The following is a 23,038-nucleotide window of genomic DNA, read 5'->3' on the forward strand; positions in this document are numbered from 1 at the left end:
CTGTGAAGCCCTTTCAATTATCCTTATCTCGCCTTTTACAATCATTGACAGGTGGCACTATCGACTTACAGTATGACATCAATATGTGTCTTAAATATTGTTTTGAAAGAATATCTGTAAAATTATTTTCTTACACATACTTTATTTTTTACAAAGGAAACCAGGAACTCTGGTCAGAATCGGACACACTGGATGGATAAGAGACACATTTCCATACCATATGTAGATGCATACCTGAAAATGTGGGCACAATCTGAATGTGGACAAGATCAGAACAAAGGATGCATGTTAGCACCAGGTATAAGCTAGGCAAAAAATGTAATAACAATAGCCTCAAGTAAAAAAAAATATATAGTCCCATAGTCTGTGTGTTCGTGAGGCTGATTGCGTGTGTGAGTCACTGTGGCCAGTCAGTCTTTGGCACCAAGGCGAGTGTGTGTGTGTGGTGTGTGTGTGTGTGTGTGTGTGTGTGTGTGTGTGTGAGAGAGAGAGAGAAAGAGAGAAGTTGGTTAGTGGTTAGCATGACTGTCACTCGGCCCCATAGCAAACAGAGGCATCTTTCACAAATCCACAGTGGGCTGGGGCTAACAATGAGCTCACGCAACAAGTACAACAGACACACCCTCCTTCCCCCCTCCGCAAATATGAATACTGATTACCCACCCACTCTGCCCTCCCAACTAACCCAATTTACAAACACACACAAGCACAAACTCATATTGTTACCGCACAACAGACAAACGTACTAAACAAGCTTATATACCACGACAATTTGATATAAAACTTCACAAATGGCCAAAAATAACAGCAGATGACTGCCTTCCACTTCAGATAAACATGGGTTGATCATTAAGGAACAAATATATTGTGTATTAAAATCAATAAGTCTCTGAGACAAAGTCCAAAGATAGTGTTCTAACGAAGATTAATGGTTGTGACTAGGGATGCATGATATTTATATTAGCTAAAAATGCCAACATCGTTATCAGCCCAATGTCTAGTTTAACGCCAATATTAAAAACTGATGTCAAAACTGACATGCATACCTACATAACGTATGTACATGATGTAATGACGGCACGTAAAATTTTGCGCAACACAGCATTCCTAACCTAGCCCACAATGTCTGCTGTGGCTCAGTTGGTAGAGCATGGCGTTTGCAATGCCAGCATGGTGTGTGCAACGCCAGGGTTGTGGGTTTGTATTCCCACGGGGGGCCAGTACACAAAAAAAAAGTTAAAAAATAATGCATGAAATGAAACGTATGAAATGTATGCATTCACTACTGTAAGTTGCTCTGGATAAGAGTGTCTGCTAAATGACTAAAATGTAAATGTAAAATGTGTGGATTGAGCAGTCAACAAGTCAAGCAGTCATTTGAAAGAGTAAGAAAATTTCTGTGAGACAACTCAAAGGTGAAATCCACTAAAGCCAAGATAATGGAATTCATTGCCCTTGACAATCAATCGTTCTCTGTTGTGGGTAATGTTGGCTTTGATTATGTTTTACTGGTAATGGGGACATACGTAAATGCCAACAAAATAACTTTTTGGTCAGGGGGGGGGGGGGGTGTGGTGTGTGTGTGTGTGTGTGTGTGTGTGTGTGTGTGTGTATAACCTTTATTTAACTCGGCAAGTCAGTTAAGAACAAATTCTTATTTACAATGACGGCCCAGACGACGCTGGGCCAATTCTGCGTCGCCCTATGGGACTCCCAATCACGGCTGGATGTGATACAGCCTGGATTCGAACCAGGGACTGTAGTGACGCCTCTTGCACTGAGATGCAGTGCCTTAGACCGCTGAGTCCATGTGTGTGTGTTAACTATTTAACTGTACTAGAATGCTTAAAAGAATGCTAAAATGTTTAATATCGGTTATCTGTATCGTTTTTTTTTGGCAAGGAAAATATTGGATATCGGTATTGGGCAAAAATGTCATATCGGTGCATCACTAGTTGTGACAGAGTCCTGGTTTATTAACCTGATCAAACAGCAGACACACCACTGATCTAAGTAGCCAAGATTTTCTGCACCTCTTTAAGAGAATAATCTAGAAAAGAGGAGCAGCTAAATATAGTCTCACACACTTTGGAATCAAAAGAGAGATAGAAAGAAGGAGAACGAGAGGAGAGACAGGGGAGAGAGGAGTACGGAGGGGGAGACAATGACAACAAGAGAGATAGAAAGAAGGAGAATGAGAGAGAGACAGGGGGAGAGAGGGGTACGGAGGGGGAGGCAATGACAACAAGAGAGATTGAAAGAAGGAGAATGAGAGAGAGACAGGGGGAGAGAGGGGTACGGAGGGGGAGGCAATGACAACAAGAGAGATAGAAAGAAGGAGAATGAGAGAGAGACAGGGGGAGAGAGGGGTACGGAGGGGGAGGCAATGACAACAAGATAGATAGAAAGAAGGAGAATGAGAGAGAGACGGGGAGAGAGAGGGGTACGGAGGGGGAGGCAATGACAACAAGAGAGATGGAAAGAAGGAGAATGAGAGAGAGACAGGGGGAGAGAGGGGTAAGGAGGGGGAGACAATGACAACAAGAGAGATGGAAAGAAGGAGAATGAGAGAGAGACGGGGAGAGAGGGGTACAGAGGGGGAGAAAATGACAACAAGAGAGATGGAAAGAAGGAGTGAGAAGGGAAGAAGGGAGTACAAGTGAGAAAGTGAGGGAGCGAGAGCTTAATTGCTGAGACACTTTTCACAGTGTTACCACGGCGATCGATTGCCATCTTCAATTGGTTTCTTATTCAGAAGAATCTCAGTGCAAAGCTAGAGTTGCCTGCTCGACTAGAACACATTGAGACTCCAGAGTTTTTCTATGGAACTCTATGGCTTGAAGCATAGAATACTGAGTATAATTCACACATATATTAGTGTATCATGTGTAACATTACATTGCAACAATTAACATAATATGCAATGGTGATTGTGCATTAATCCTTTCAAATCCTTTCATCGTCATCAAATTAATCCAAATCTATTCTACTAAGCACCAAGTTTACATATCTTCAATATTTTGTGTTACTGTAACCTAAAAAGAGAATAGTTCAAGAAAGTTTGGCTCTTTTTGAATACATTTGAGAGTCGAAAAATATTAGAATATGTATGTTTTTGTTTCAGACGGCACAGAGGGTTTTGTGGCCAGGGGCCAGCATGTCCAATGTGATTGCTGAACTTAGAGTATATAACAGACAACCACCTCACCTGTCTCTCCTCTCCTCTCCTGTCATCTCTCCTTTTTCTCTTATCTCCTCTCTTTCCATCTTCCCTCTCAGCGTGTGTTTACACTTTGACGTCTGATTGTTACCCACTGACTGACGTGAACGGGTGCCATAGCTAGCAGCATTTGGAACCAATGTCCGTACAGAGTGATGGAACGAACAGCAGAGCTATACTTACACTCTTAGAAAGAAAGGTGCTTTCTAGAACCAAAAAGGGCTCTTCGGGTATTCCCATAGGAGAACCCTTTGAAGAACACCTTTGGGTTCCAGGTAGAACTCTTTCCACAGAATGTTCTACACGGAACCCAAAAGTATTCTACCTGGAACCAAAAATGGTTCTCCTATGGGGACAGCCGCATAACTCTTTTCCCAAAAAATGTTTTTGTGTAGGTTCAGGAGAGAGAGAGAGAGAGAGAGAGAGAGAGAGAGAGGGAGAGAGTAATAAAGAGAGAAAGAGAGGGAGAGTTGCGTTCAGATGTGCCATTCACTAAGACAAAAGACCTAGTGTGCAGATCCTGTGATCATGAGCTGCCCGTCGCTAAGGACATCATCCACCTGGGAAAGCTACTTTTAAAAGTCCCACATTCCCACATTGTGAAGCAGTGGCAGCAGGATCAGGCGTCTGTCCAACACACCAACCAGCTAGCCAGCCAGCTAGCCAGCCAGCCCACACCCCCACCGACACCACACCACCACCACCACCATGCACAGGGGCTGAGGTTGAGGGGATAGAGGAAGGGGTGAGAGAGAAAGAAAAAAACATAACAACAGGAGAAGTGAAAAAAGATAACAAAAGGTGGGAAAACAAAGAGATCGTGAACAGGATCAATGGAAGAGAATAGAACTGAGTGAATATCGCTAAATCACACACTTCATTCATACAGCTCCAGCAGAACAAAACCCTCGTAACAAACAATGACACTTCCCGTATGTGTGCTGCTGAGCAGAGCTGGGTAGAAGCCCAGGGGTCACCACTAGAAAGAGGATATGGACACTACTCACTTCTGTTATAGGGGCGCGGCACCTGAATCTGTTCCCAAGTGAGAGATAAGGGGGGGACGTAATGTAGATGAGGCATGTTTAGAAAATAAAGAAATGTATTTCTTTCAGATTTGTTTCCATCTTGTCTAAAATGCCATGTCTCAAGGCAGGTGAGGGAGATGTTTGGCTTTTTGACAGAATGGTTGTATGACTGTATCCACTGTTTGGTTATTTGGCAATGATTGCACTGTACTGTATCCAACGGACTGGGCTGAGAGGGGAGTATAGTGCTGGCTCTCTTTTAATGGCGGTAAAAATTAGAAAGGGAGCGAGGGAAGGGTAAAAATGAAAAAGGGAGTAGGGGAAGCCACAAGAGGCACCTGGCCCACTTACAGTAATGGAGGAAGGAGGTGGAGGAGAAGAGGAGAGGGGAAGAGATAGGGGGAGGGATGGAGGAATTGAGGAGGAGAGGAGCGGAAACTGAAGAGGAGGAGGAATGAACAGGGGGAAGTATAAAGGAGGAGGACAGGAAGAAGTGGAGAGGGTGAGGTGGAAGAGGAGGAGATGCAGAGAGGAGGTGGAGAGGTGCAAAGGTCTCTTGGGTGGGTAGTCTTAGCTTGTCACTGAACACCCAAATCACAAAAATATGAATAACTATCTAATACACCAATGTTGTTTCAAGCTGCTTCCCACTGAGTAGCGTGTCCATCTAACTAATATTTCACTAATACCACCCCGCCGCCCTATCCATCTACCCATCCATGAATATTTCATATCCTGATGGCACTTTTAAATGCACCACTAATTAACAAATCCAAGTTGATCTGGCATAATTCAAATCAGGCCAATTAAAAAAGTGTCTCTGTCTACGGTACATGATAATGGGTGCTGAGTGGAATATGGTATGTTGAGCAGCAGGTAGAGAATGTTAAACAGGCCTTGTTAACAGCACTTTAGCACTTTCCCCTGAACTCTCTGCTGCTGAACACACCTCTCCATGGCCTCCTAACGCAGGACACTGTGAAACACAAACCCTTAGAAACATAACAAAAGAACGGTCATGTCTATTACTGACGCCACACTGCTCTACGCTAGCACCATAAAGTACACTACGAGGGTCAGAGACTCAACTAGCGTTGACAATCTAAGAAGTTAGGGTAGAAGATACTGAAAAGTAGGATTTATGATAAAGGGAGTGGAATTGGGAATGTGGCACAGGAGGTGGAACAGAAAATAACGATAAAAAATGAACGGGTCATCTCACTGTTTGCCAATGTGTGTTCCAGCTAGATAAAATGACATTTCGCTAATAACAGCCTTCTTCAAGGTTATTTGACAAAGAAGCAGAGCGTAGGCCTGTACTGTATTAGAGGAATAATTCTTGCTGTATTCTTCTCTAGCCAGATACTGTGTGGATGGTATTGTGGAATAGGAGGTGTTGAGGCCAAGGTTTGTGTGGTATTGCAAATGGAGAGAGGAGAGGTGTTAGTTTTGTTAGACTCCATCCTCCCTTTGTGTGTTTTTCTATGGATGAGTTTAGATTGAGACAGACAGCACCAACACAGACAGACTAAACTGGGCCGAAACAGCAAAAAAAACGACAGAATACGGATGGGTTGAACGCTTGTGGAGTAGACCTCTCTCTCTCTCTCATACCTGAGCTTTGATATGGAAATACCTCTCCTCCCAGACCCTAATTGCTAACTGATGGTTTCTAGGGACATATTTGCTCACAGGCCCTCAGTTTCTCATCATCAGGCTCACATACTGCTCTAGACAGGGTGAATTACAACACAACCAAATGACCCATTACAGTGACTGTACCAACATAGAAAATACATACAATACACATACAACCAAATGACCCATTACAGTGACTGTACCAACATAGAAAATACATACAATACACATATAAGTGTTGCCACTGTATTGTACTGTATATGCATTCACCAAAGAAATGTTATCCTTAAAATAGTTGTTATTCTATATGCTATATCTGTGATCTGGATGTTGGTCTGTAGGGTAGGGTGGTATCCACATGTTCAGACCGTCATACCGTTTCTGTACCATATCGGGGTATACGGTACTACCAGATGTGCACACAAGGGGCGCTATCTTATTGAACATCACACCGTCGGTATGTCTAAATACCACAGGATACGGTGTACTGCCCAAGCCTAGTCTGTAACTGAATTTGTTACAAATCATTTGATAAGAAATATTCTAAAGTAATGAATGAACAATATACTGTGCATATTATTTGACAGCAGATGCCCAGTCTAAAGCACTCACCTCCTGCTTGGGGGGAATAGAGGAAGCTGATTGGATGATTTTGCTCGGTTGCCTCTGATTATCTTGTCCACTAACATCCTGCTCTTCATTTCTTGCAGCAAGATGGGATCCGGAACTAGAGAGTGTGTGTGTGTGTGTGTGTGTGTGTGTGTGTGTGTGTGTGTGTGTGTGTGTGTGTGTGTCAGGGGTGCTTTGCATTTTAACAGTATTTACTACTTACCTAAAACACTGACTTCTCGGACTTCATTATGGTTAAAGTTAAGATTGGTGTAAATTCACACACACACAACTGAACACTTTCATGTGCATTTTTGTTTGCATTTTTGTCCACCTGGTCTATACACAGAGAGACACACATTTAATCTTACAGTGCATCTGACCACCTGAACAGCCAGGTAAATCAGAGCAGAGATGGGGGGCATGAGGAAAGGGCCTGAACCCACCTGACAAGTCATTAAGCTGGGGTGATGAGCATGTCAAAATGGGCTAGGGACTACAGCTGTCACACACATATACCTGGCTCCCTCTCACAACCACACACAGCCCTGGGGGAATTAGGAACACTTGTATTTAGCTGTATGCACAACGCACTAAAGCAAACTTAACCTATTTGATGTGAACATGATGTATAAGGTCGGTAGGTCAGAAAGAGGCAGCCATCGCACCAATCAAATATAAGAATGCTAATATTAACAGGGAGAGATAGAGAGCTGTCAGAATCCCTCAGAGATATGATGTGTAAAATGAGATGTGTATACAGCATGCTAGCTAGTGTAAACAACTCATTTTGGAGTGTGTTAACCAAACAGGTGTTCCCATTAACGAGTGTGCTCCGTGAGGGAGAGAGAGAGACACACAAAGCAATAGATGGAGCATGAGAAAGTGAGAATGTGTTTCTTTTCATTGACTTGCTGTGGCAGTTTAACACAAAGCTACACAGAGAGTGGAATACGTCAGTACCTAGCCAACAGACACACAGACTCTCTACAGTGTGTGTGAGGGGGCAGCGTACAGTAGGTCCCCTGTGTTTTAGCAGCTAAAGCCTCCTAACCTGTTACCACACAGTTCAACCCACAGCCCGGGAGTAAAGCCTTCAGCCATGAGAACAGAGCACTCCACCCACACACACCCATGCATACACACCACACACACACACACACACACACACACACACACACACACACACACACACACACACACACACACACACACACACACACACACACACTAAGCAGTGCTGTGTCGTGTCAGCCGGCAACCCCACTTCCCCTTCAGTATAGCTTTGCACACTTATCTATTTTTTCTCTCCCTCTGCCCCCCTCTCTGCCTCTGCCTCCCCCTCTCTCTCTCTCTCCCCCTCTCTCTCAGTCCGCCTCCCCTCTCTTCTCTCTTGCTCCCGCTTCAATCTCTCCCCCTCTCTCTCTCCGTCCGCCTCCCCTCTCTTCTCTCTCTACCCTCTCCCCCTCTCTAACCACCAGCAACCTCCTCCACCAAATTCTCCTCTCCATGCGAATGCTCAGATTAACAACCTGTCTATTTAACACTTGCCTTCTCCCCTATGGCTTCAACACACTCACGCAAGCACACACACGCAAGCACACACAACTGACAAGTGTACTGTACAAGTGTAAAGCCCTTGTACAGTACACTTGGAGTGGAAGGTTTAAAGAACCCTAGCCTCTCCTTTTTAGCTTACACCTTGGTGATAACGACCCAGTTGAAGACGTCACTGTTAACGAGGGTTCAGTACTGACTTCCGTACTTGACATCTCCTAAATTAGGACACCTCCAGGGTTCCATACTTTAACATGGGTTCCTCCAAATAAATATAATTGTATTTCTGAATTCTATCCTGGCATTGTGTGCCTCTCCTCTCTCTGATCATCTCTCCATTTTACCCCATTCATTTGGCTAATAACGGCACCTACCTGTGACAGCCTATCATTTCAACTCATTTACTAGTTTTCCTCCTTTCTTAGATATAAAAATGACAAGTTTTTTCTAATTACAGTAAGCCTCGTCTGACACAAGTGTTTTGTTTGAGATTTTCAATAGGACACTATATTAAATTCACCCCTATCTATGTGACCAAAAAGGTTGAATGGTATTAATGGTTAATTTAGCAACTATATAATAAACGCCATGAAAAGATGAACAGCAACATACAGGTTGTGTGGTTTATCGTTCTTAATTAACATTTTTAAATGTAACCTTTATTTAACTAGGCAAGTCAATTAAGAACAAATTCTTGTTCACAGTGACGGCCTACCCTGGCCAAACCCAGATGAATTGTGCGCCGCCCTATGGGACTCCCAATCACGGCCAGATGTGATACAGCCTGGATTCAAACCAGGGACTGTAGTGATGCCTCTTGCACTGAGATGCTGTGCCTTAGACTGCTGTGCCACTCGGAAGCCATATAACTTTAAATGAATAGTATTTATAATTGTTTATAACATAATGGCTTAGCTTTTAAATGAAAGTTATTAGGCCTATAAAAAATATTAGTAATATAGAATAATACACTAACAGGTGTGCCCTAGTTTACTGTGGTGCATATTTAGGTAATGTTTCAGTCAAGGAGGGAGGTGAAATTTAAGGGGGAGACCAAATAACAGCGTGATTTTGTGGTTAAATGTTTAAGGCTACAGATAGAACTAACAGGAAGTTAATCGATCTAAACACAATAGGTTGTAGGCTAGTTAGGGAAGAACGTAATAGCAGACAATTGTCGGACATCGATCAGACAGACGATTTAGGCAGTTGCGTGCAGTGAGGTCGTTGGCTGGGTAGGTAGGGGCTATTATTAAAGCCAGATTTATTGCAAATAAACCTTGATGAAGCCAAAGTTCACCATACAACAGATAGCTCCAACAACTAGAGTATCATAGGCTCTTAACCGAAAATACCAGTGTAGCCAAGATACACAGCAAATAGCCTCCGATGGCGTCATATTTCACATTATCCAACAAATAGCCTCCGATGGCGTCATATTTCACATTATCCCACAAATAGCCTCCGATGGCGTCATATTTCACATTATCCAACAAATAGCCTCCGATGGCGTCATATTTCACATTATCCAACAAATAGCCTCCGATGGCGTCATATTTCACATTATCCCACAAATAGCCTCCGATGGCGTCATATTTCACATTATCCAACAAATAGACTCCGATGGCGTCATATTTCACATTAAACAACAAATAGCCTCCGATGGCGTCATATTTCACATTATCCAACAAATAGCCTCCGATGGCGTCATATTTCACATTATCCAACAAACAGCCTCCGATGGCGTCATATTTCACATTATCCAACAAATAGCCTCCGATGGCGTCATATTTCACATTATCCAACAAATAGCCTCCGATGGTGTCATATTTCATATTATCCAACAAATTGACACACTGCTCAACTCAGCTCAGCCATAGACCAATCTAGCATTCACAGTTACAACCAATAGGTGGCACTAAAATACCAATATATGGACACATTTCATCCATATCCTTTCACAATGGATTTACATTTCTTCCAATGCACCGCGCGCAAATACACACACACACACACACACACACACACACACACACACACACACACACACACGCATAATATTTAAATATTATTACACACACACACACACATATAAAATAAATAAAGGTTCTAATGAAATGTCTATTGACAATCGAAATTAATGAAAAATAAAACAAAACATTTTATTTTTTTTCACATGCGCCAAATACAACAGGTATTACAGTGAAATGCTTACATACAAGCCCTTAACCAACAATGCAGTTTTAGGAAAAATAAGTTAGGTAAAAATATATTTTTTTAAAATAAAAATAACAAATAATTAAAGAGCAGCAGTAAAATAACAGTAGCGAGGCTACATACGGGGGGTACCGGTACAGAGTCAATGCAAGAAGTCTGGGTAGCCATTTGATTAGCTGTTCTTATGGCTTGGGGGTAGAAACTGTTAAGAAGCTTTTTGGACCTAGACTTGGTTGCTCCGGTATCGCTTGCTGTGGGGTAGCAGAGAGAACAGTCTATGACTAGGGTGGCTGGAGTCCTTGGCAATTTATTGGGCCTTCCTCTGACACCGCCTGGTGTAGAGGTCCTGGATGGCAGGAAGCTTGGCCCCAGTGATGTACTGGGCTGTACGCACTACCCTCTGTAGTGCCTTGTGGTCGGAGGCCGAGCAGTTGCCATACCAGGCGGTGATGCAACCAGTCAGGATGCTCTCGATTGTGCAGCTGTCGAACCTTTTGAGGATCTTAGGACCCATGCCAAATTTTTTCAGTCTCCTGAGGGGGAATAGGTTTTGTCGTGCCCTCTTCACCACTGTCTTGATGTGTTTGGACCATGATAGTTCGTTGGTGATGTGGACACCAAGGAACTTGAAGCTCTCAACCTGCTCCACTACAGCCCCGTCGATGAGAATGGGGGCGTGCTCGGTCCTCCTTTTCCTGTAGTCCACAATCATCTCCTTTGTCTTGATCATGTTGAGGGAGAGGTTGTTGTCCTGGCACCACACGGCCAGGTCTCTGACCTCCTCCCTATAGGCTGTCTCATCGTTGTCGGTGATCAGGCCAACCACTGTCGTGTCATCTGCAAACTTAATGATGGTGTTGGAGTCGTGCCTGGCCATGCAGTCATGGGTGAACAGGGAGTACAGGGGGGGACTGAGCACGCACCCCTGAGGGGCCTCAGTGTTGAGGATCAGCGTGGCGGATGTGTTGTTGCCTACCCTTACCACCTGGGGGCGGCCCGTCAGGAAGTCCAGGATCCAGTTGCAGATGGGAGGTGTTTAGTCCCAGGGTCCTTAGCTTAGTGATGAGCTTTGTGGGCACTATGGTGTTGAACGCTGAGCTGTAGTCAATGAACAGCATTCTCACATAGATGTTCCTTTTGTCCAGGTGGGAAAGGGGCAGTGTGGAGTGCAATAGAAATTGTATCATCTCTGGATCTGTTGAGGCGGTATGCAAATTGGAGTGGATCTAGGGTTTCTGGGATAATGGTGTTGATGTGAGCCATGACCAGCCTTTCAAAGCACTTCATGACTACAGACGTGAGTGCTACGGGTCAGTAGTCATTTAGGCAGGTTACCTTAGTGTTCTTGGGCACAGGGACTATGGTGGTCTGCTTGAAACATGTTGGTATTACAGACTCGGACAGGGAGAGGTTGAAAATGTCAGTGAAGACATTGGTCAGTGCACGCTCGGGGTACACGTCCTGGTAATCCGTCTGGCCCTGCGGCCTTGTGAATGTTGCCCTGTTTCAAGGTCTCACTCACATCGGCTACGGAGAGCGTGATCACATAGTCATCCAGAACAGCTGATGCTCTCATGCATGCTTCAGTGTTGCTTGCCTCAAAGCGAGCTTAGAAGTTATTTAGCTCGTCTGGTAGGCTCGTGTCACTGGGAAGCTCACGGCTGTGCTTCCCTTTGTTCTATACTGTTCTGAATACTGTTCTAAAGTGTCTCATCAAAACGAAATTCTAGCAAGGGATGTTGTCTATTCTCATGTTTATTCGTGATTGAGAAAAGCCTATGCCCAGGCTTAGGCAATAGACTTTCCTTCTTATTATTTTTGAAAGCGGCAACATTAGGACAACACCTTAGGATAGAATATTTGGGAAATAAGCTACTATTTACACTTCAACTTGTCTTTAAGCTTTTACGATAGGCCTAATATGAGGATAGGTTATTGGAAACTTCTCATTCCATTTTTCTATAGGCTATTGATATTGTTTGTTCTCTCTCTTTATTAGTCCCCTGGCTACCGTAAGTTTTTAGACCATACAAGCAACTTTTTGAGATGGAACTCCTTTACATTCATGCATAAAACGATGGAAGCATAGCAGTAGCCTAATCCACAAATTGCAAAGGAAAATACAGTCCATTCGTCTGTCCATCAGGTTGAACCTCTCGGTGACAGCGAAGTAGGGCCAAGGATGACAAAACAATCAAATCTAGCTTTCATTTGAACACTGATATTGACCAAAATGTTGTAAAACAATCCTCTCCTCTGTGATTGACTGTCTGTTCCAGGCTGCTGTGTCTGTCAGGCCGAGTGTGGTGCATTCAATCGGATGACTTTCTGTCCTTTCCTCTGGAAGGAAGTGCAGGTGTTGGTCTCCCTCTCTGAATTATACTTAGTGTTCCTTGGAAATCCAACTTGGGAAATAGTTTGTCAGGTTGTTTTGGCTAGCTAGCTAGCTTAGTTCAGCATTTGGGTGTGTTATGTAAACACGCCCAAATGTGCAGAGCTTATCCCAGGCTCACCCACACAATATGTTTAGGTAATACGCATGCGCAAAATATGAAATCGGCTCAATGCAACAAATGTCAGCTAGGCAAAACAGCAAGGCTGATGCTGACCCTGTCCATTAACAGTGACTGGAGTCAGGAAACAATTTGAATGGATTTGAATGGATGGAAAGGAAGGCATGAATATACTTTGGCGCCTTTCCTGGCAGTTTCAGCAAATATTGAGCTTTTGAGCATAAAAACCAACAGAATAATTGAAGAAGAAAAAAAATTGATACAAAAAAGAATGACAATCGTTTATATAATGTAATTTTTTTATTTGGCTTTTCATAACAGCTTTTTAGATTAACACAGGGTAAGCACTGCCTATCCTTTCAACCCTGACTGCACGTCACTGGAAGCTATGGTGAGCTTCAATTGGTCACTCATATCGCGATATCGCAGAGGATTTGAATAAAATTCAGCTTTCCCTGTTTTTAGCTCCCTTGCCCATGCTCGCATCACTCAACGGTCCCAGCCGACTCAGCTTCTCTCGTTTTCCTTCCGTTTCACCGAGCGATGCCGCTTCCTAGTGTAAACGGCCACTGAGCAGGGGAACGCGACCATTGTGTTGTTGTCAGCGTATGAATAAAGTGGGGTTGTTCCCCTTTCATTTTCTGAGCACAGTAGAAAATGGAGGAAGAAGGAACTAACCACTTTGAGGGGGCAGACAGAGAGGGAGACATACACAATAACAGGCAAAGAGAGACAGGCACAGCATATCAGCAGTTTGGCTTGGCATTTTAGTTTCTTTCAGCATCAAAGGAAAACACTTGACGCCACACATTGACTCAACTCAAGAAGCACATGTGGACGGATCAGATTAAATCGTATAGCGCTACAAGGTTCCCCAAAAACCTGAAATCCCCCTCTCTCGTCTGGTACTGACACAGCAGAAATGTCCAGCTGGAGAAAAGCCCTTTCAGAGGTTAACCAAGGGGAGGAGTAGTGGGAGAAGAGGGATTACAAGCTGCTAGCATTTCATTTTAAATACCCAAGACTGACCTCAAAGAACGGATACTACAACCTGGGCATCACGATCAGTGACAGCTATCTGCGTCCAGTCAGTTCAACGTCTACTTTTGATTTACATTCGGTTGAGTTGTCAACTAATGTGAATTCAACGTGAAATCAACCAAACATGTCACTGTGTTTTTGGATTTGGGTTCAAAGTTAAGTGAAAAAATAGATGAAATTCTTTTTGCAAATCCAATCAGTTTTGACGTGGAAACGTTGATTCAAACCGTTTTTTCCCAGTGGGGTGACAATCCCTTAAAGCCTAATATTGAGGTCAAAACTTTGACAGTTACCTCAATATTCAGGGTTTATGGATACATTCGGTGACAGAGGGCTGTATATTACAGTGAAAACGAATAGCCATGTGATTAGAGCGTTTTATTCTGCAATATGAAATAAATGTGCCTTTAGCCTATATCTTGTTTTCCCAATCCCTACCCAAATGCACATTAGCAAATGACAGCATCTCATAATGACAACAACATGAAACATTCACGTAAGTAGACATCTGGCTTGTCACGTATCTCGGCAACACAAAAAAGGTAGGCGGACTGGACTTCCAGCATGTCGCTCTAATGTATCGCGCAGTGGAGCTGTCAAAACACACTTATGACATGATACCGTGACATGATACAGACACACCGAAAACCACCCGTTAATGGTATAAGTCACGACACATCGCTTCAACTTGTGACATTCATTAAGAAGAGTTACATTGTGCAATGGTTATAATGGGCGCGCAGCAACGCTCACCGTCTCAGCTAAAAACTAGTAATCACATTAAATTGTTGTAAAAGGAGACACAACCCTTTTGAGAGCATCACCGTATGAAACCAACATTATTGACAATATTGAATTGAAAAGGAAGCGGTGATGAAGGAGATACAATGAAAGAGCACGGCAGACATAGCCTACCTGTTAACCCATGGGGTCTGGGGTAGACGCGGTGTAGAGTCTTTGGAGTCCAATCTGGTGTGACTGCGCGAAAGAGAGAAAGAAAGGGGGGTGTTCAGAAGAACACAGTATTCTATTCTTTACTCCCCTACGCCTTTGGTGTCTCTGAATGTTATTCCCCTGTTTTCTCCCCCTCTCTCCCGGTCTCCGCCAGCCTTTTTTCTCTCTCTTCTCCTCCCTTGCTTTTCCTTGTCTTGGTATCAGGAACCAGCCTCCCCTTCTGTGTCTGTCTGTCTCTCTCCCTCTCTTTCCCTAGGGCGCTCTCTCACTGGCTCTGTGTCCCCGTATCTCCCTGTCTTTGGGCAGACTCAGGAAATGAGGCAACATGAACGACACACACACCGTTCTATCAGCGACCAACCCCCCAGACACTCTCCCGCATATCTGACAGCTCAAATAAATATTAGTGTCATTATTGTAATTGAGTAGCACGACGTGAAATCATGAAATAAAGAAAATAGTAGGCTATTTCTGGTGTGTGTTCAGTGTGTCATGAATAATAACAATAGTAATAATATTAATGTATTATTATTCATATTTTTATTATTATGCTAAACTGGGTTGTCATATGGACAGGACAACAATAGAAATGTAATAGTGTGTGTAATGTGTGATATCATATCATTATAATGTGCAATAATAGACATGAAATGCATTGATCTGCCTATATCTACAGTATCTGTATCGTATTCAAGATTTTCTTCAATAAATATATACTGCTGTAAAACAGTGTTTTATTTGAATTGAGACAATCTCATGGTAATTCAGTTTCTGCGGGAGTTTCCATATTTAATGGCTCAGTGAGTAGGCTATTACATGGAGAAGTACGTGTTTGTCTATACATTTATGCATAACACCAGGGGTCTAAACATGAGTGCATGATCTACAGTATGTGGGTGTTAGTGAGAACAGAAGACAAGCTCTGTCCACTCTGTGTGGTTTGAATGAAAGGCAAGGACCAAGCTACACCCTCTTGTGGTAAAACAGGAAACCATCCAGAAGTCAGACAGATGGTAAAGGACCTGTTGGGCAACCCTTCAAAACAAAATACACAAATTATATCATGCTTACTCAAATTGAAGAAGACATTAGTTACATAAAAAAATGACATCCATGTCAATTGTAGATTATATGTTTGTTTAGTTTTTTTTTACATCCACTGATCTTTTCAATATCTATCACAATCAGATATTAAGCCTTCTTTTTGGAGCCATTTCAGTGCCCTCACCCAAGCTTGTCCCATTGCTAAATCTGATATTATAGCACAGACAGACAGAACATTTGGGAACTTCTCAGAATGAGGTCTAGAGTGTCTTGGGGAAGTAGGGAGAGTTGCAGGACAGGACAGAGGAGGTGTGTTATGCCAGGGAGAGCAATGGGTGGAAGCGGGTGAAGTCTATGTTGTTTAGAGGAAGTGAGGAGAGGCAGGTGTGTGTGTTGTATGTCTGAAGAGGAAGTAAGGATAATGAGACAGCGTGTGTGTGTGTGTGTTGTGTGAGGCACAGCAGGGGGTAAGAAGCACTCTTCATCGGGCTGGGAGCCGAGGGCCGGATCAGGGAGGTTGTTGGGCGATGTGGATTAAGTATGTATGTCACCCAGTCTCTCTCTCTCTCTCTCTCTCTCTCTCTCTCTCTCTCTCTCTCCTCTCTCTCTCTCTCTCTCTCTCTCTCTCTCTCTCTCTCTCTCTCTCTCTCTCTCTCTCTCTCTCTCTCTCTCTCGTTGGTCAGTGTAATGCTGATGTGTAGTGGCTGCAAACACAATCTCTGCCAGGAACAAGACGCATGTTGCAGGGACTCCAGATAATCCCGGATTATAAAGAGAAAGCCAGCCACGTCTCGAACACTGACAGCCCGCTTCCAGAAAAGCTAAACACCTTCTTCGCCTGCTTTGAAGAAAACAACACCGAACCGGTGACGTGTGCCCAGGCCGCTCACGAGGACTGTGTGCTCCCAATCTCTGTGGCCGATGTGAGTAAGACATTTAAGCGTTTTGGGCTGCAGGCCCAGAATGCATCCAAAGCTGCATCATCAGAGCATGTGCAGACCAGCTGGCTGTAGTGTTGACAGATTAATTCAATTTCCTACTACGCCTGTCTGTTGTTCAAGAAGTCCACCATCGCTCCTGTACCCAAGAAAGCGAAGGAACAGTGGCTTGCGAAAGTACTTATCCCCCTGGAATTTTTCCTATTTTGTTGCCTTACAACCTGAAATTAAAATGGATTTTTGGGGGGTTTGATTTGCACAACATGCCTACCACTTTGAAGATGCAAAATATGTTTTACTTTGTTATACTTTGCAGAGCCACCTTTTGCAGCAATTACAGCTGCAAGTCTCTTGGGGTACGTCTCTATAAGCTTGGCACATCTAGCCACTGGGATTTTTGCCCATTCCTCAAGGCAAAACTGCTCCAGCTTCTTCAAGTTGGATGGGTTCCGCTGGTGTACAGCAATCTTTAAGTCATACCACAGATTCTCAATTGGATTGAGGTCTGGGCTTGGACTAGGCCATTCCAAAACATTTAAATGTTTCCTCTTAAACCACTCGAGTGTTGCTTTAGCAGTATGCTTATGGTCATTGTCCTGCTGGAAGGTGAACCTCAGTCCCAGACTCAAATCTCTGGAAGACTCAAGAATTTCCCTGTATTTAGCGTCATCCACCATTCCTTCAATTCTGACCTGTTTCCCAGTCCCTGCCGATGAAAAACAGCCCCACAGCATGATGCCGCCACCACCATGCTTGGGGATGGTGTTCTTGGGGTGATAAGAGGTGTTTGGGTTTGCGCGAGACATAGTGTTTTCCTTGATGGCCAAAAAGCTCAATTTTAGTCTCATCTGAGCAGTGTACCTCCTTCCATATGGTTGGGTAGTCTCCCACATGCCTTTTGGCAAACACCAAACGTGTTTGCTTATTTTTTTCTTTAAGCAAAGTTTTTTTTTCTAGCCACTCTTCCATAAAGTCCAGCTCTGTGGAGTGTACGGCAACAAGTGGTCCTGTGGACAGATACCTCAATCTCTGTTGTGGAGCTTTGCAGCTCCTTCAGGGTTATCTTTGGTCTCTTTGTTGCCTCTCTGATTAATGTCCTCCTTGCCTGGTCTGTGAGTTTTGGTGGGCGGCCATCTCTTGGCAGGTTTGTTGTGGTGCCATATTCTTTCACATTTTTAATAATGGATTTAATGGTGCTCCGTGGGATGTTTAAAGTTTCTGCTATTTTTTTTTAGAACCCAACCCTGATCTGTACTTCTACACAACTTTTGTTTGGAGAGCTCCTTGGTCTTCATTGTGCTACTTGCTTGGTGGTGCTACTTGCTTAGTGGTGTTGCAGACTCTTGGGGCCTTTCAGAACAGGTGTATATATACTGAGATCATGTGACAGATCATGTGACACTTAGATTGCACAAAGGTGGACTTTATTTACTAATTATGTGACTTCTGAAGGTAATTGGAGGCTTTATAGCAAAAGGGGTGAATACATATGCACGCACCACTTTTCCGTTTGGAATTTTTTTATTAAACAAGTATTTATTTGGACTATTTTGTGTATGTCCATTACATGAAATCCAAATAAAAATCCATTTAAATTACAGGTTGTAATGCAACAAAATAGGAAAAATGCCAAGGGGGATGAATACTTTTGCAAGGCACTGTAACTGAACTTAATGATTATCGCACTGTAGCGCTCACTTCTGTCTTCATGAAGTGCTTTGAGAGGCTAGGTAGTGTTCAACAAAATGAAGTAGCTGATTGTGGCGAGAGCATGCCCCCATCCACAGGCCGCAGTGGAGAGAGTCAAAAGTTTTAAGTTCCTCGGCGCGCACACTGAGGACCTGAAATGGTCCCTTGACCACCGACAGTGTGGTGAAGAAGGCGCAACAACGCATCTTGAAGCTCAGAAGGCTGAATGTAACGATGTGCGCTGAGCGTCAGGAAGCAAGTTCAGGGAGTGAGTGTGTTAATAAATAAACACACCATAATACAAAACAAGAAACACAAACAACGCACAGACATGACACAGGAACAGAAACAATAACACCTGGGGAAGGAACCAAAGGGAGTGACATATATAGGGAAGGTAATCAGGGAGGTGATGGAGTCCAGATGAGTCTGATGACGCGCAGGTGCGCCATATGGTGACAGGTGTGCGCCATAACGAGCAGCCTCATGACCTAGAGGCTGGAGAGGGAGCACACGTGACACAGAAGAAATTGGGCTTGGTCGCTAAGACTCTCACAAACTTCTACAGATGCACCATTGACCAGCCAGGCTGTTCAAGATTGATGTGGAAATTGGACGTCTATACATGTCCTGAGGACGTCGGGAAATGCCTTCAAAACTGGCCACTAGGTGCAACACTGAGCACTATTAACATCAACTAGGCTTGGGTTTTGCTAGGGTGCAGTGGATGAGTGTAATCCCATGACTCTGGATCAGAAGGTTGTGTGTTCAATTCTAGTTGTGGACACTGTTTTTTCATTTGTGATTTTAACCCTATCCCAAACCTTAACCCTTAACTTAACCATTCGGAAGGAGTGCCTAACATAACTCATAACTTGACGTTTGGAGAAATGGAACAAAACAGAGCAGCAGGAGCAACAAAACACATTGAAATTTGACGTTTGGAGCAACTTCAAATTTTGGACATTTGTGAAACGTGGATGAACATCTAATTCTGCAGTGAGACTGTGAGAATTTGTTGTCATTGAGAGCATCCTGTCGGGCTGTATCACCGCCTGTTAAGGCAATTGCACCGTCGCCAACCACAAGGGACACTGCCTGCCCTCCAGGACATCTACAGCACCCGGTGTCACATGAAGGCCAAGAAGATCATCAAGTACCTCAGCCACCCGATCTACGGCCTGTTCACCCTGCTACCATCTAGAAGGCGGAGAAAGTACAGGTGCATCAAAGCTGGGACAGAGAGACTGATAAACAGCTTCTATTCCCAGGCCATCAGACCGTTAAACAGTCACCACTAGATGGCCTCCACCCAGTACTCTGCCCTTTGCCCAGTACCCTACTCTGCTCCTCTGTCACTGTCACTAGCCGGCTACCACCAGGTGCCCTACTCTGCCCCTCTGTCACTGTCACTAGCCGGCTACCACCAGGTGCCCTACTCTGCCCCTCTGTCACTGTCACCAGCCGGCTACCACCGGGTGCCCTACTCTGCCCCTCTGTCACTGTCACTAGCCGGCTACCACCGGGTGCTCTACTCTGCCCCTCTGTCACTGTCACTAGCTGGCTACCACCGGGTGCCCTACTCTGCCCCTCTGTCACTGTCACTAGCCGGCTACCACCAGGTGCCCTACTCTGCCCCTCTGTCACTGTCACCAGCCGGCTACCACCGGGTGCCCTACTCTGCCCCTCTGTCACTGTCACTAGCCGGCTACCACCAGGTGCTCTACTCTGTCCCTCTGTCACTGTCACTAGCCAGCTACCACCAGGTGCCCTACTCTGCACCTCTGTCACTGTCACTAGCCGGCTACCACCAGGTGCTCTACTCTGCACCTTAGGGACTGCTGCCCTATGTACATAGTCATTGAACACTGGTCATTTTAATAATGTTTACATACTATTTACGCTGATCATCCAAAACATTAAGAACACCTGCTCTTTCTATGACACAGGCTGACCAGGTGAATCTTTATTGATGTCACTTGTTAAATCCACTTCAATCAGTGTAGATGAAGGGGAGGAGACAGGTTAAAGAAGGATTTTTAGTCCTTGAGACAATTGAGACATGGATTGTGTTTGTGTGCCATTCAGAGGGTGAATGGGTAGTACCAAATATTTAAGTGCCTTTGAACAGGGTATGGTAGTAGGTGCCAGGCACACCGGTTTGTGTCAAGAACTGCAACGCTGCTGGTTTTTTTTTCTTCATATTTTCTTTTTCTCTTGACACATTGTAGTCAATACCCCAACGAATTGAGGCTGTTCTGAGGGCAAAAGGGGGTGCAACTAAATATTAGGAAGCTGTTCCTAATGTTTGCTATAATCAGTGTATATACAGTATGTACCTCTGTACTAAACGTTTGATGATTTTGTGCTTGTGGACATTTATTGCATTGATTTATAGGAACTAGGAGCATAAGAATTTCACTGCACCCGCCATAACATCTGATACACTGTGTACGCTACCAATAAAAATAGATTTGATGAACAAGCTGCTTTACTCAAAGCTTCACTGCCTCACGCTAACATGGCCGCTCCAATCTGCCTGACCCTCCCTACCCCAACCTCCTCCCTCCCTCTCAGTACATCTCTGTCTCTCTGTTTCACTGTATATATCTCTCTATTTGTCTCTCTGTCTATCTGTCTCTCGGTCTGTCATCCATCTGCCCGGCTCTCTCCTCTCACACCCTCCCTCTTCCCCTCTCTCTATGTTTCTGTCTGCCTTTCTGTCTATCTGTCTCTCGGTCTGTCTGTCCATCTGCCCGGCTCCCTCCTCTCACACCCTCCCTCTTCCCCTCTCTCTCATGTTTTAGGACTCATTCGGTCACTTACACATTTATTCAGTCATATGGCGAACACTTTAAAGTCAGGTTCATGGTGAAGTTGTTCTGTCTTTTTATGTTATTATTCAATAGGAGCATTTTCCAAAAAGACATAGACAGTGTGTGTGTGTGTGTGTGTGTGTGTGTGTGTGTGTGTGTGTGTGTGTGTGTGTGTGTGTGTGTGTGTGTGTGTGTGTGTGTGTGTGTGTGTGTGTGTGTGTGTGTGTGTGTTGGTTACCCAGCATGTATGGTGCTAAGTGCACACATTACCCCTAAGAGACAGCAGCCATGATGCCTTGGGCCTCTTTGCCACCAGTTACAAACATGACTTTTCTTTTGCTAAACGAGAGCTAGCATGTTGTTGCCAATGTAAAACGTTGTTATTGAGGCCATAAGAACACACATCATATCCAGTGCAGGAAGTGAGCCTGAGCCTCCTCATGATGGCTTGTGTTTGAACCACGACAAAGGGAGGAGGTACATAAACGCAAATCTGGGAAACTTTGTGAAGTGGAGCATTAACTGTTCCCCAGTAAGCACCCCTGCTGCGGAACGCAGTGCCATAATTGGTCACGTCGAATAAAACGACACAATAAATATACAACTGTCATAAAAATAGCACAGGATGCTTTCAAAGCCCCATCCACTACTCTTCACTATCAGAATGGAGCCCAGCTGTGTACTTTGTGTCTGTCTCTGCCATCCTAGAGAGACATGTATGCAAAGTGAAGCCTGGCGCTGAAAGAGCTCTATCACTACCAGGTGCAGCCAGAAGAGAATGGAGTGGGCTCCAAAGAGAGGATATTTGGCACCAGGTGTATTTCTACAGTACAGTACGTGCAAAGGTGCAGCTCAATGATAATAACGTCTGACAAAAACAACTGTGGGTCCTCTTTCAAGGCCCCTTCCCTTGGACGACAAAGAACAAACAGAAGTGAAAACCAGACAACAGTGTGGGGGAACTGCGAATGAAGGAATGTAAGACAGGAAGGACGCAGCGTAAGGAACGAGGGGGAGGAAAATAAAACGTATAGTCAGGGAGGGGGAGGTTGGTAATGCACAGAGAGTGAAAGACATAAATGGGGGGAAGACACAAAGAGATGGAGAGAATCTAGAAGGACATATTGATTTTGTGGCTATAAAGTGGTTGTGGTACCAGCCTGGTATTCACATCACTCCCTGTCCCCATCCCACCCCTAGGAGCTTCCCTGATGGTTTTGTACCCCTGCCATTCTATGAACAAGTCCTTCATGATGTGTTGGCAAGATGCTCCTGGACTGGGCTACAGATTAGCCCACCCCTAAAGATACCGCTGTCCTTTGAAGGGGAATAGCCTTGGCTGCCCACCACCATCTGTGGGGCTGACACACATGCATTAGCACCCACACACGCATGAACATGTCATGCATGCACACACACTTTTCCCCCATTGGCCAGCTTGCACCAGGGCTATATTTCTCCCTGTAACTCCCAGGCCAGAGTTGACCTTCCTCCAGTAGAGATGGACAGACTCAGACGTGTTTGACCTTAATGAAGCCCTATCTCCCGCTCTTCCTTTCTCCCTCTCTAATTGACTCAAACCCTGCCTCTTTCTCCCCCACTGTCTTTTTTACCTGTAAAATGTAAAATAACATGACTATTCTGTCCATTTCAACATTATGAATCATATCAGAGAACTGCCTTTTCTCTTTCTTTCTCCTCCTCTCCTTCTCTCTGTTTCTCTACCCCGTTCGCCCTTCCATCCCTCCCTCCCCCGCTCTACCCCCTCTAAATC

General features: G+C 44.3%; 1 protein-coding gene across 2 annotated transcripts in view; it reads right to left on the minus strand.

Annotated features, from left to right (window-relative positions):
• The window catches only part of zbtb46 (zinc finger and BTB domain containing 46), a 126,365-nt gene extending 111,217 nt beyond the window's left edge, over window positions 1-15,148 (minus strand). The window contains exon 1 of one of the 2 annotated variants that reach the window (XM_045714900.2): window positions 14,739-15,140. The gene's annotated coding sequence lies outside the window, so the exon portion shown is untranslated. Of the gene's footprint in view, window positions 1-14,738 lie in introns of both variants that reach the window. The other variant, XM_014191964.3, reaches the window with a different exon arrangement.
• Window positions 15,149-23,038: the final 7,890 nt, after the last annotated feature.

The sequence above is a fragment of the Salmo salar genome, chromosome 03 (genome assembly GCF_965601325.2).
Source record: "Salmo salar chromosome 03, fSalSal1, whole genome shotgun sequence".
Lineage (NCBI taxonomy): Eukaryota > Metazoa > Chordata > Actinopteri > Salmoniformes > Salmonidae > Salmo > Salmo salar.